The sequence below is a fragment of the Lissotriton helveticus genome, chromosome 2_1 (assembly GCF_964261635.1).
Source record: "Lissotriton helveticus chromosome 2_1, aLisHel1.1, whole genome shotgun sequence".
Lineage (NCBI taxonomy): Eukaryota > Metazoa > Chordata > Amphibia > Caudata > Salamandridae > Lissotriton > Lissotriton helveticus.
Window position 1 is genome coordinate 94,196,857 of NC_136059.1, and position 10,079 is coordinate 94,206,935.

Sequence of the window (10,079 nt, forward strand, 5' to 3'; positions counted from 1 at the left end):
TATTAGTAGTTATGAAAAGGCTGACATAAAAATGTATGTGTAAGAAGTGTTATTTATTGTGTACAGGCAAAGTAGAATAGGAAACATGTTTTGAATTTGTTATTGTTGATAAGAAGGCTAATGCTGTACATGGCTGAAAGTTAATTAAAGTTAGCAAGTATTTTTATAACAGTCAAAGAAAGGAACAAGGCTTATGTTTTTTTGGAAATATAAGGCAAAATCAATGATAGTTTAACAACTTTTTTATTTGTAAGTGTATGTACAGTAATAGAATATATTTTGTTCAGCATATGTTACATTTGTATATATAAGCATTGGAATTATTCCTGTTACAACATTATACATTTAAATGAAGTAAGGAAATCTATATATACGTAGTTCTGTTGAATTGGCATTATTGTGCAATTTTTAAAGTTACAAACAATGTTAATGCACTTTTGCTAAATACTAATGTTTAGTTGTTCAATATTTGTTGAGAAGTAGGATGCATATGGTAAGGAAGTTATAATTGTTTGGAACAAATATGGAAGAAAAATGTATATGATATAAGGCAATACATTTTTAGTTTTACATAAAACATGGCAATTATTTTTGGTAATATACTTTTTGTTAAGCATGTCCAAAATTTGAATAAATTGTAACAGAAATACTTGTATAAAAGTAGACAATGCAAATAAAGTAATGTATAGTAAAACATAAACAATTGTGCATAAACATTATGATATAAAACGTGCAGATGCAAAGCAGTATCTGAAAATGCAATAAAATAATTTTTTTCTTTTGTTTTTGTAAACACAGTTTGTAGTGCAGTAAAAAAAATGTTTTAATGCCATTACAGTTGCTTAATTATATCTGTAATGCATCCATTACAAAATAATACATTCAATGATATAGGTAAATTTGGCATTAATGCTTTTTCGAAGTCTTCAGTATCTGTTTCAATACCTAAAAATTCCATTAAAGTTGTATTGTTTACATCTATTGATTGGATATGGTCACTTCCTTCTATTTGCACTGCCATTGTGCTTTTTTCTTCATGTGTTTTTTCAAGTCCAAATAATGTGACATTAATGTCTTCGATAGGTGGTTGTTTTTCCTGTAGAGAGAGTGTTTTAATACAATTTTTTTTTTTTTTTTGCAGTATAATAGCTGTTTAAATAATTTTTACTTACTTGTATTGTAGTATGTCTAGTTGTGTTTAATATTTTTTCTCCATTGAACTCGTGTACAGACAAGTGTGTTAACTGTACGTATCTTCCTATGTCCGTAGTAAAGTCAGTCGCTTCTCTCCAGAGACTAATTTTGACTGAGTCTGTAGTATCATTAATTGTAATGCTTCTGATCTTTGTGTCTTGTCCATTCACAAAGATAGTTTTTGTATCTTCTACCTGCAGTATGTAAAATAATAATTTGTTTCTGTGTTTTATATATTTACATTAAGGTAATATTAATATGTGTAGTACATTTGGCTTAATATTTATATTGCTTATGTTGTTAGGAAGCATACAAAAGAAATTAGTATAATTTCTCTACATATTATGTAAAGTATACAATAGTGAATTAAATACATATAAGGCCTATAAATTACATAACATTGCTTTATGTATGTTGTTGTTCAATAAAATAAATGCAGTTCACATGTGTTTGTCATCTTTTTGTTTTTTTTGTCCAAATAGTGTTATATAGAAATCTTTTACTTACTTGTTATTGTTGCATAATTGGCAAAGGGGCATAGTTTATACAAAGTAACTTGCTTTTAAGGGGTGTGAGTTTCAGGCATATAGAGTACAGCAGGCACATACAAATCATTGCGAGTTTAGTAACACATAAATTTGCTGCATATAGAGTAACTTGCTGTTATTTTGATGCATTTATGGAAGTAAGTGATAGTGATGGTGGGCATATTAAGAGAGTGGTGTAGTTATAGTAATTACTTGTTGCAATTAGCTTAGTACAATGTGTTTCTTTGTACAAGTAGCTGTTTTAAACAAGTAATTGTCAGGGTAGTGACATGCTGCTGACAGGCTTATGGAGTTGGAGTATGCAGTAACATGTTAACATGCAGGTGTAAATGGAGAAGGCAGTAATAGGGTGACATAATTGTGGGGCTCTAGAAAAGTGGTGACATGCTGACTGAATTGTGGGTATGGATAAGGACAGTGACATGCTGTTAGTTTGAGAAGTTGGAGAAGGGCAGTGATATGCTGAGAGGCTGTTGGAGTTGGATAATGCCGTTACATGATGAGGAGAGTGTTGGCTGGAGAAGGAAGTGACATGCTGACATGCTGGTTGGACCTAAGAAGGTAGTGACATGCTGAGATGTTGATAATGACGGAGAAGGGTAGTGATATGCTGACGGGCTGGTAGTACTAGAGAAGGGGTAATGATATGCTGATAGTGATAGGCTGTTGGTAGTAGAGAAGGCAGTGATATAGTGACAGGCTGGTAAAATATAAATGAAAATAGTAAAATATAGAAAAGTTTTTACTTACGTTGTATTGGTAATTAATAGCTTGTTTTTTGTAATTGGGTAGCATTTACTTGTTGCAATTAACATTGTACAATGTTATTTTGTTGTACAAATACTTGTTTGAAACAAGAGAATGCTTTATTAGTGACTATTATTAAGCTTTTCTTGATAGAAGTATATAGAAAGGTTTTTACTTACGTTGTATTGGTAATTAATAGTTGCTCTTTTTATGTTGTAGGCTGTTTCAATATCTAAACACATTTTTCCTTTGAATTTTCATTTAACATTTTAAAATAGTCCCTTGAAAATCATTACTGGTATATTGTAAGTTATGTTTTTACATGTTATTACAATCATTTGTAAGTCTATATCAATGGATACACTTTGTTATAGTTACACAGTTGTAAAATTGAGCAGCACATAAAAGTAATTAATTGGTAGTACATCAAGAAGTGATAAAATGCAACTTACCTTTGTTATCGTCCCTGAGACACTCATAACTGTCTTTACAGCAGCTCCATGGACAGTCTTTATGGGAGATACAGGTGGTGCCAGTGGCTGTAGAATTTGTTCAGCTTCCTGAATTATACCTGCGTAAATTGTAAGTGGTGGAATTTTTGCAATTTTTGTTTGCTTTGTTATCAACAATACACCATTCTTGTACAAATAATTACGTATCATTATTCCATGTTGTTCTTTTGTTTGCATATAGTATTCTTCATCATAACATGTTGCTTTTATAGTACCAGTTTCATCTGCTAAAGCCATGTGGTACAAAACTCTATTTTCTTGCTTTGCATTGCGATAATAAGTCTTTGTTGAACATTTAAATGATGTTGACACGTAGTGCTTTTTGATATGGCTTTGTATCGGCTTGATTGCTGTTTTTCAATTCTTCAATGGAAATCATCTGTAAAACATAATGCAGTTATTAAGTATATTGTAATCAATAATGGTAAAAACATTACTTTGCATTACAAAAGTTTAATGCATTTTTTTAAATAGCTATCCATATTGGTTTGTGATCACTGTAATATGATTCTAATGTGCCATAATTGGTATGATCTGCATTTGTAAAAATGTGGTCTAGTAAAGAGTTGTAATCTGTTGTAGGTGTGTTTATTTTTTGTTTGCAATTAAAATGTATTTGCATGTAAGTTATTAGGAATTTGCTATTGTGTGTTGCTTGTTGTATATCAGTATTAAAATCACCCATGATGATATATTTATGATGTGGATATGCATTCAATATCATACTCAAAATTGTTAACAATGTTTGTATTGCAACTTTAGGTTGCTTGTATATAATTACTATTAGGTATTGTATGTTGTTGATTTCTTGTATGAAATGTACAATGTCAATTTGTTGTTCAGTTGTGAATATTGGATGTATTACATGATGTTTTTTGTAATATATAGGTATTCCATGTTTTGTATGTTTGTTATAAAATTGGTCAAATATTATACAATTGTAATGATCAATATTGTATGTTTCAGGAGGTGCTTTGTATGTAATGTTTATTTCAGTTAGACATAGTATGTCAGCATTTAAGATATTAGTATCAGCTTGCATTGCTTTAAAATGTTTTTGCAGTGATCTTATGTTATGTACTATAAGTGTAAAATTTGATGTATTTGTGGTATAGATATTTGTAATAACATATATGTGCTTAAGCGAAACATTTCTTCATGGACTTTAATGTGTGTTAAAATTTTGCTTTCATTAAAGTTTTTAAGGTATATGTTTTTTAAAGACTTTGCTCTGCTGATTGCTACATAATGTAAATGATGTGTTTTGCTGTTATTAAAATGTATATATAATGGTTCTATTGTTGCACCTTGCGTTCTGTGTATAGTGCGTGCAGATGATTGTCGTAATGGAAATTGTTTTCGTATTATTGTTATGAACTTCTTACTGTATTGGAAATGTCGAGAAATTGGTAGTATAGGTGTCCAAGTATGAGAAATATTTGCATTGTATAGGTGTTTGTTTTGTTGTCTTGTTTGTTTGCCTATTTTGTCATTGTCAAATTGTACCCAAACAATAATTGGAATGTTATTTGTAGTATCTACATATTCAACTATACCTGTTGCACCATTAGTTAAACCGTCATTTACATTAATATTAGAAGTTAGATCATAACGTAATTTAATGGCAATATTTAATATTTTTGGCAAGCCCATTGTTTGTGTTGCGTTTGTAGGTAATTTTTGTAATATTGTTTCTTTTACTTCTGCAGTGAAGTCTCCTGCTACTGTATCTATAGCTACTGTAGTATACATTGTGTAGTTTTTTATGTGTTGCATCAAAACATTGTTATTTATTTCATTTACTTCGTTGTTAGTAGCCATTATATATGGTATAGATTCTATTAATGTTGAGTCTGGTTCTATTTCGCGAGATTTTAAAGTTTGAATATCATTGCTTGTTTACTCACCTATTCTTAGTCTATTAAGCATTTCTGCGAATGGTAAATCATTAATTTGTCTCATAATTTTGGTGAGTTCATATAATTGAAAAAATGTTTGCCATAAGTTTGTAGTTAATGGTCCATACAAATGCTTAGAGTTTTCAAATATATATGTATCAAACACTGGTTTCAATTGGTAAAAGTCTCCAATTGCTATTATAGATATTCCTCCAAACGGTTCAGTAGATGATTTTATTTCTTGCATTCTATTGTGTATGAAAGTGAACATATTTGTTCCTACCATTGATATTTCATCTATTATTAATACTTTTAAATGCATTAATTTACTTTGTAATGTAGCTCTGTTTTCATGTGTTAATTGCTTATATGTTAATGTTTGAGAGACTGGAATTTTAAATGTACTATGTAATGTTTGTCCTTGTATATTATGTGCTGCTTTTCCTGTTGGTGCTGTTAGTAATATGTGAAAGTTGTCTGGATTTTCGCCTGCTTTAGTATTGTAGTATCGTAGTAATGTTTGGTGAAGTGCAGTTATTAAGAAACTTTTGCCTACTCCTGCACCACCAGTACAAAAAGTATAGAAGGCTGTTGTTTTTGTTTTTAACCAATTTAAATGATGATATAAAAAATTCAGTTGTTCAGTTGTTAAATTTTGCATGATACTATCATATTCTTCTTGTGGTAGTATATTTTGTACTAATAATTCTTGTTCTGTAGTAGTTCTAATTCTTAAATCTAGTGATAAGTCATATGTTGCATCTTTTTGATAGTCTTGCATAGTTTGGTCTTCAGTATCTATTGATATTAGTGTTGTAGGTGATGTTGGGGGTATTAGCATATCATTGTCATTATATGTTTCTTCATCATTAATGATTATGTTTGCCTTATTATATAAGTAATAGTTTGTGTCAACTTCTGTTTGTACTTCTAAGTATCTTTCATAGTATGTACTTTTTTGCGAAATTATATTAGTTTCTATTCTCCATGGGTAGTAAAGCATTAGTAATTCTCTGTAATAATTTTCAGTATCATTAAGCTTATTAAATTTACAGTAACGTATAATCTTGTTTTTTTTGCGTTCCTTGTATGTTATATTGTCTAACATATTAGATAATGTATTTATTTCAAGTTCTTCGTCATCTGAGCTATAAAAATTAGTTTCTAAAAGTAAGTCATCATAAGTACTTTGCACTTTTTTGTTGCTTATTTTTTGTTTAGTATTGAATTTTGATGCATAATCAGCTAAAGTATATTTTTCTAATGTTATTGGGCGTTTACTATACTTGTTAACAACATTGTCAAATTGTACCTCTGTTGATGTTTCCGGCATTATTTTAATTGTATTGCTGTCTTTCATTAGGTATGTCCGTTTTTCTGGCATACTTGTATTGATAAATACAAAAGATCGTGAACTTTTTCTTAATGGTATTTGCAATATAAGGTAAGCGGCTTCTTGTGCACTGATTTCAGTACAATTTAGAAATGTATTGCTGATGTACTTTAATTGTTCTTTAACGTGTACATTATGAGTCACTTCTTTTGCAGCTTGTGCTATAATTTTACTTAGTCCACGTTGAGATTTACTAATATATGATACAATATATACAGCACAAGCATATGCATCTAAAACATACTGTATATCTATGTTAGCTTGCCATGCTTGTAAAATTATTTTATTGTAATTGTTAATATAACATTCAGCTGGCGTTCTTTTCAATACAATCGTTGTTTTTTTTATTTGTGATTCTATGCATGTTATATATTGGTCTTCAGTCAATTTCACTTGTTGTAAAAAGTCTTCATATGTGGAATTTGCAAATTGTTCTGTATTCATTGTGGAATGAATAACATCTATGTGTTCTTTTAATATAGTATGTGTTTCTTCTAATTGTAATGGCTTCAATATCATTGTGCAAGCCATAGGATATCTTGGGAATTGATATTTGCATGTTCTTTGATGCTTAATACGGCAATTTTTGGTATGTCCATGTTTTTGTAATGGCAGTAAAGAGTTTATAGATGTGTCTTCTGTTTTTGTACATGTTATGTGTTTGTTGATAAAATTAATTACTTTGTCATCTTTGTCTATGCTATATTGTGGTGCATTATTAATCCATAACAATGCATGTATGTGTGGTGATCCTCTTTGTTGAAATTCAACTCTGTAAAAGTAATCTGTTACTTTACCTATTGGATTTTTTGTGTGTAATAAAATGCAATTAAATAATTTTCTTACTTGATAATCAAAGTGGCGTGCACATGTTATTGGGTCTTGTTGTATTAAAGCGCATTTTGTTTCCCATGACATATTTTTAAATTCTTCTCTGGTACATTCTTTTGCTTTTTTAATACGTCATAATATATTAATTAAATGGTACCATTTTGTTTCTGCTGCTGACAAAGTTAGGAAAAATGTTGGAATACCCAATTGTCTTATCATTGCAAACAAATCTTTTTTGCAATTTTCCCAGTAAGGAGGAGAACTTCTTATTGTTTTTAATATTTTGTAACCTTCATTATATTGTAATATACTTTGTAAGTTGTCTTTTATATCTTTTACCGTAATAATGTTTCCATCTGTGAAATACTTTCTAAGTGATATAAAAATGTTGTCTTGTATTTGTTTAATTTGTAATTTTTTTAATTTAAAGAATAGATTAGTTATACAATTGGCAACTCTTTTGTCATAACATCTTAATTCCCATTTACATATAGTACTATAATGTACAGTTATATGTCTATCTTTATTATCTGTTCTACGTTTTCCACAAAAAATTGTTGGAAATGCTAAATATTCTGAATCTTTATCTTCATATAGTCCACGTGGTGTATTATGTTCAGCTGGAGCTAAACTTAATACATTAATGTTATCTGCTGAAATTGTTTCATTTGTTAATAATGTATCTAAATTACCTACAGGTATGTTATCTGAACTACTTGAAGTCATATTTGCATCAGATGTATCTTTATCAGTATTTTCTTCATGTGGCGTATATTTCCAATTTGGATTTATGGTTATTCCATATTCTTGAAACAAATCACTATTGGAAGCTAAATATATAGCAGCATTTTTTACTTTATTAGGTCGTACATTTTCATAATGTGTGTATGATTTATAACGTAACTTTCTCTTTAATTTAATAGGTATTGTCATATCATCACTTATTTGTCTTGGTAATATTGTAATAGTTGTCATAACATCAGCTGGTACATTGACAACAGCACCTGTTAATGCTTTTTGAAATCCACGTGGTAATGTTTTAATTTGTAAAAAAGGTATTCTTGGAGATATTAATCTTTCTTCTAAATTATGCAAATAGAGTTCAGGTGGTATTTTTGGGAAACTCATTCCATTGTAGACTGAACATGGTGGTATTTTTTTTTTAATTATGTATTGATAGCATGTACTACATATATAATTTGTTTGATAATCACTTATGTTACACAACAAGAAAGTTTTGTCATTAGTAATATTTTGTATATCTTTAACTGTTTGTTGGTGCCACATTTGGTTACAAATAGTACATACATATTCAGGCCCATATTGTATTTCATTATGAAAGTTATCTATTATAGATAATGTTTGTAACAAGTCTATGTTAATATTTTGTATTGTACTTGTATTAATATTGTTAGTTGTATTACCTTTTTGGTGTCAATTGCTTTCAATTGTTGCTTTATTTTGTGAGATATTAATTATCATAGTTGGAATGATGTCACTTTCAATACTGTCACTTTTTTCTAGATTAATATCATGTTGTATGTTTGGGCAAACATTTGTTATCTTTGCATCATCAGTAGTTTTAAGTAAAGATGTTGATTGTTCACTGTAATGTATAAGCATTTTTTCAATGCATTTTGTTTTATTTTTTAAATTATATCTTTTTTGTGTTTTTTTAAATGATCTAAGAATTGTAGTTACAGTAAAAGGTATTATTTTGAGTGTTATTCTATCTTTATTATGTGACACTATTTTATGTGTTAGTATAGATAAGCATTGCATAAAATTTGTATATATTTGTATGTTTTTATCTATTGGTATAATATTAGTACTAATGTTTTGCTTAATTTGTTCTTGGTGTGAATAATAAGTGCAATAGTTTGTGCTTTCTTTAATAATAACAATTAAAAAAGAATTTATAACTATTATTATAGAGTCATATATATTTAATGCATTTTCTATAGTTAATTTTATGTTTATTTCTAGAGCATCATTTTGTAACATTTGATGCAACTTTTGTTTTTGCATTTGTATTGAAAATATTTCATTATTGTATTTAATATAGTTAGGTACATTTTCAATGGTTATGTTTTGTTTTTTATAAAAAGTTATCATATCTATATATAATTTTTTGCTAAGTTGCATAATATTATGCATATCTTCTGTAGTCCATTTGTTCGTATTTATTTTTTTATTATAAATAATAGCGAATACAATATTGCAAATACATATACTTTCTGATTCATTTATGTCTAATTGTGTATGAATTACATTATTGTTAAAATTAACTTCTATTACTGAGTCAATATTTGTATCTTTACCATTAAAAATATTAGTTTTAGTTTCATTTAATTTATATGCTGCATTTTATTTTATTTCATGACTATCTTCTTTTTTGTTAATAACTTTTGTTGCTTGTTTATTGTTAATATCTGTTTGTATAGTTGTTTTTACTAACTTCAGAATATTTTTGGGGGCGTTTTTATTTTTTTCTATTGGTACTTCTTGATTGCATATTGTATTAATATGCTTTTTTTCAGTATTTGCTAATTTTTTTTTTAGTATACTCGCATATGTTTCTTTGTCTATATTTGTTGTTTGCTGACTTGTAACATCTTGTTCTAACAGTGTGTTACTTTTTGTCTTTTTAGGAACTTTATAATTAATTTTATTTGTGTTATGTCTTTTGTTATCTTTTTTTTGTGTAATAGTTTGTGGTAGTGTATTTAATATTGATCTTGCTTTTTCTGGGTATGTAGTAATGTTTGTCTGTTTTATTTGTAACTCATATGTTGTTGCTTGTTCACTTATTGTACTTTGATTATTTGTGTGTGTTACAATATTTGTGTTATGTACAAAAAATTTACTTTTATGTATAGTATTTTGTTCTTTTCTATAAGCTTGTTGAAATGTATTTCTTTGTATTTTGTTAATATCTATTGGTGTTAATTCAAAT

General features: G+C 28.3%; 1 long non-coding RNA gene across 2 annotated transcripts in view; it reads right to left on the minus strand.

Annotated features, from left to right (window-relative positions):
* Positions 1–251: 251 nt before the first annotated feature.
* The window catches only part of LOC144817750 (uncharacterized), a 191,598-nt gene continuing 181,770 nt past the window's right edge, over positions 252–10,079 (minus strand). For both annotated transcript variants that reach the window (XR_013606971.1, XR_013606970.1), the window contains exons 2-3: positions 1,173–1,388; positions 252–1,096 (exon numbers count right to left, since the gene is read on the minus strand). This is a non-coding gene — a long non-coding RNA (uncharacterized LOC144817750). The remainder of the gene's footprint in view (positions 1,097–1,172; positions 1,389–10,079) is intronic.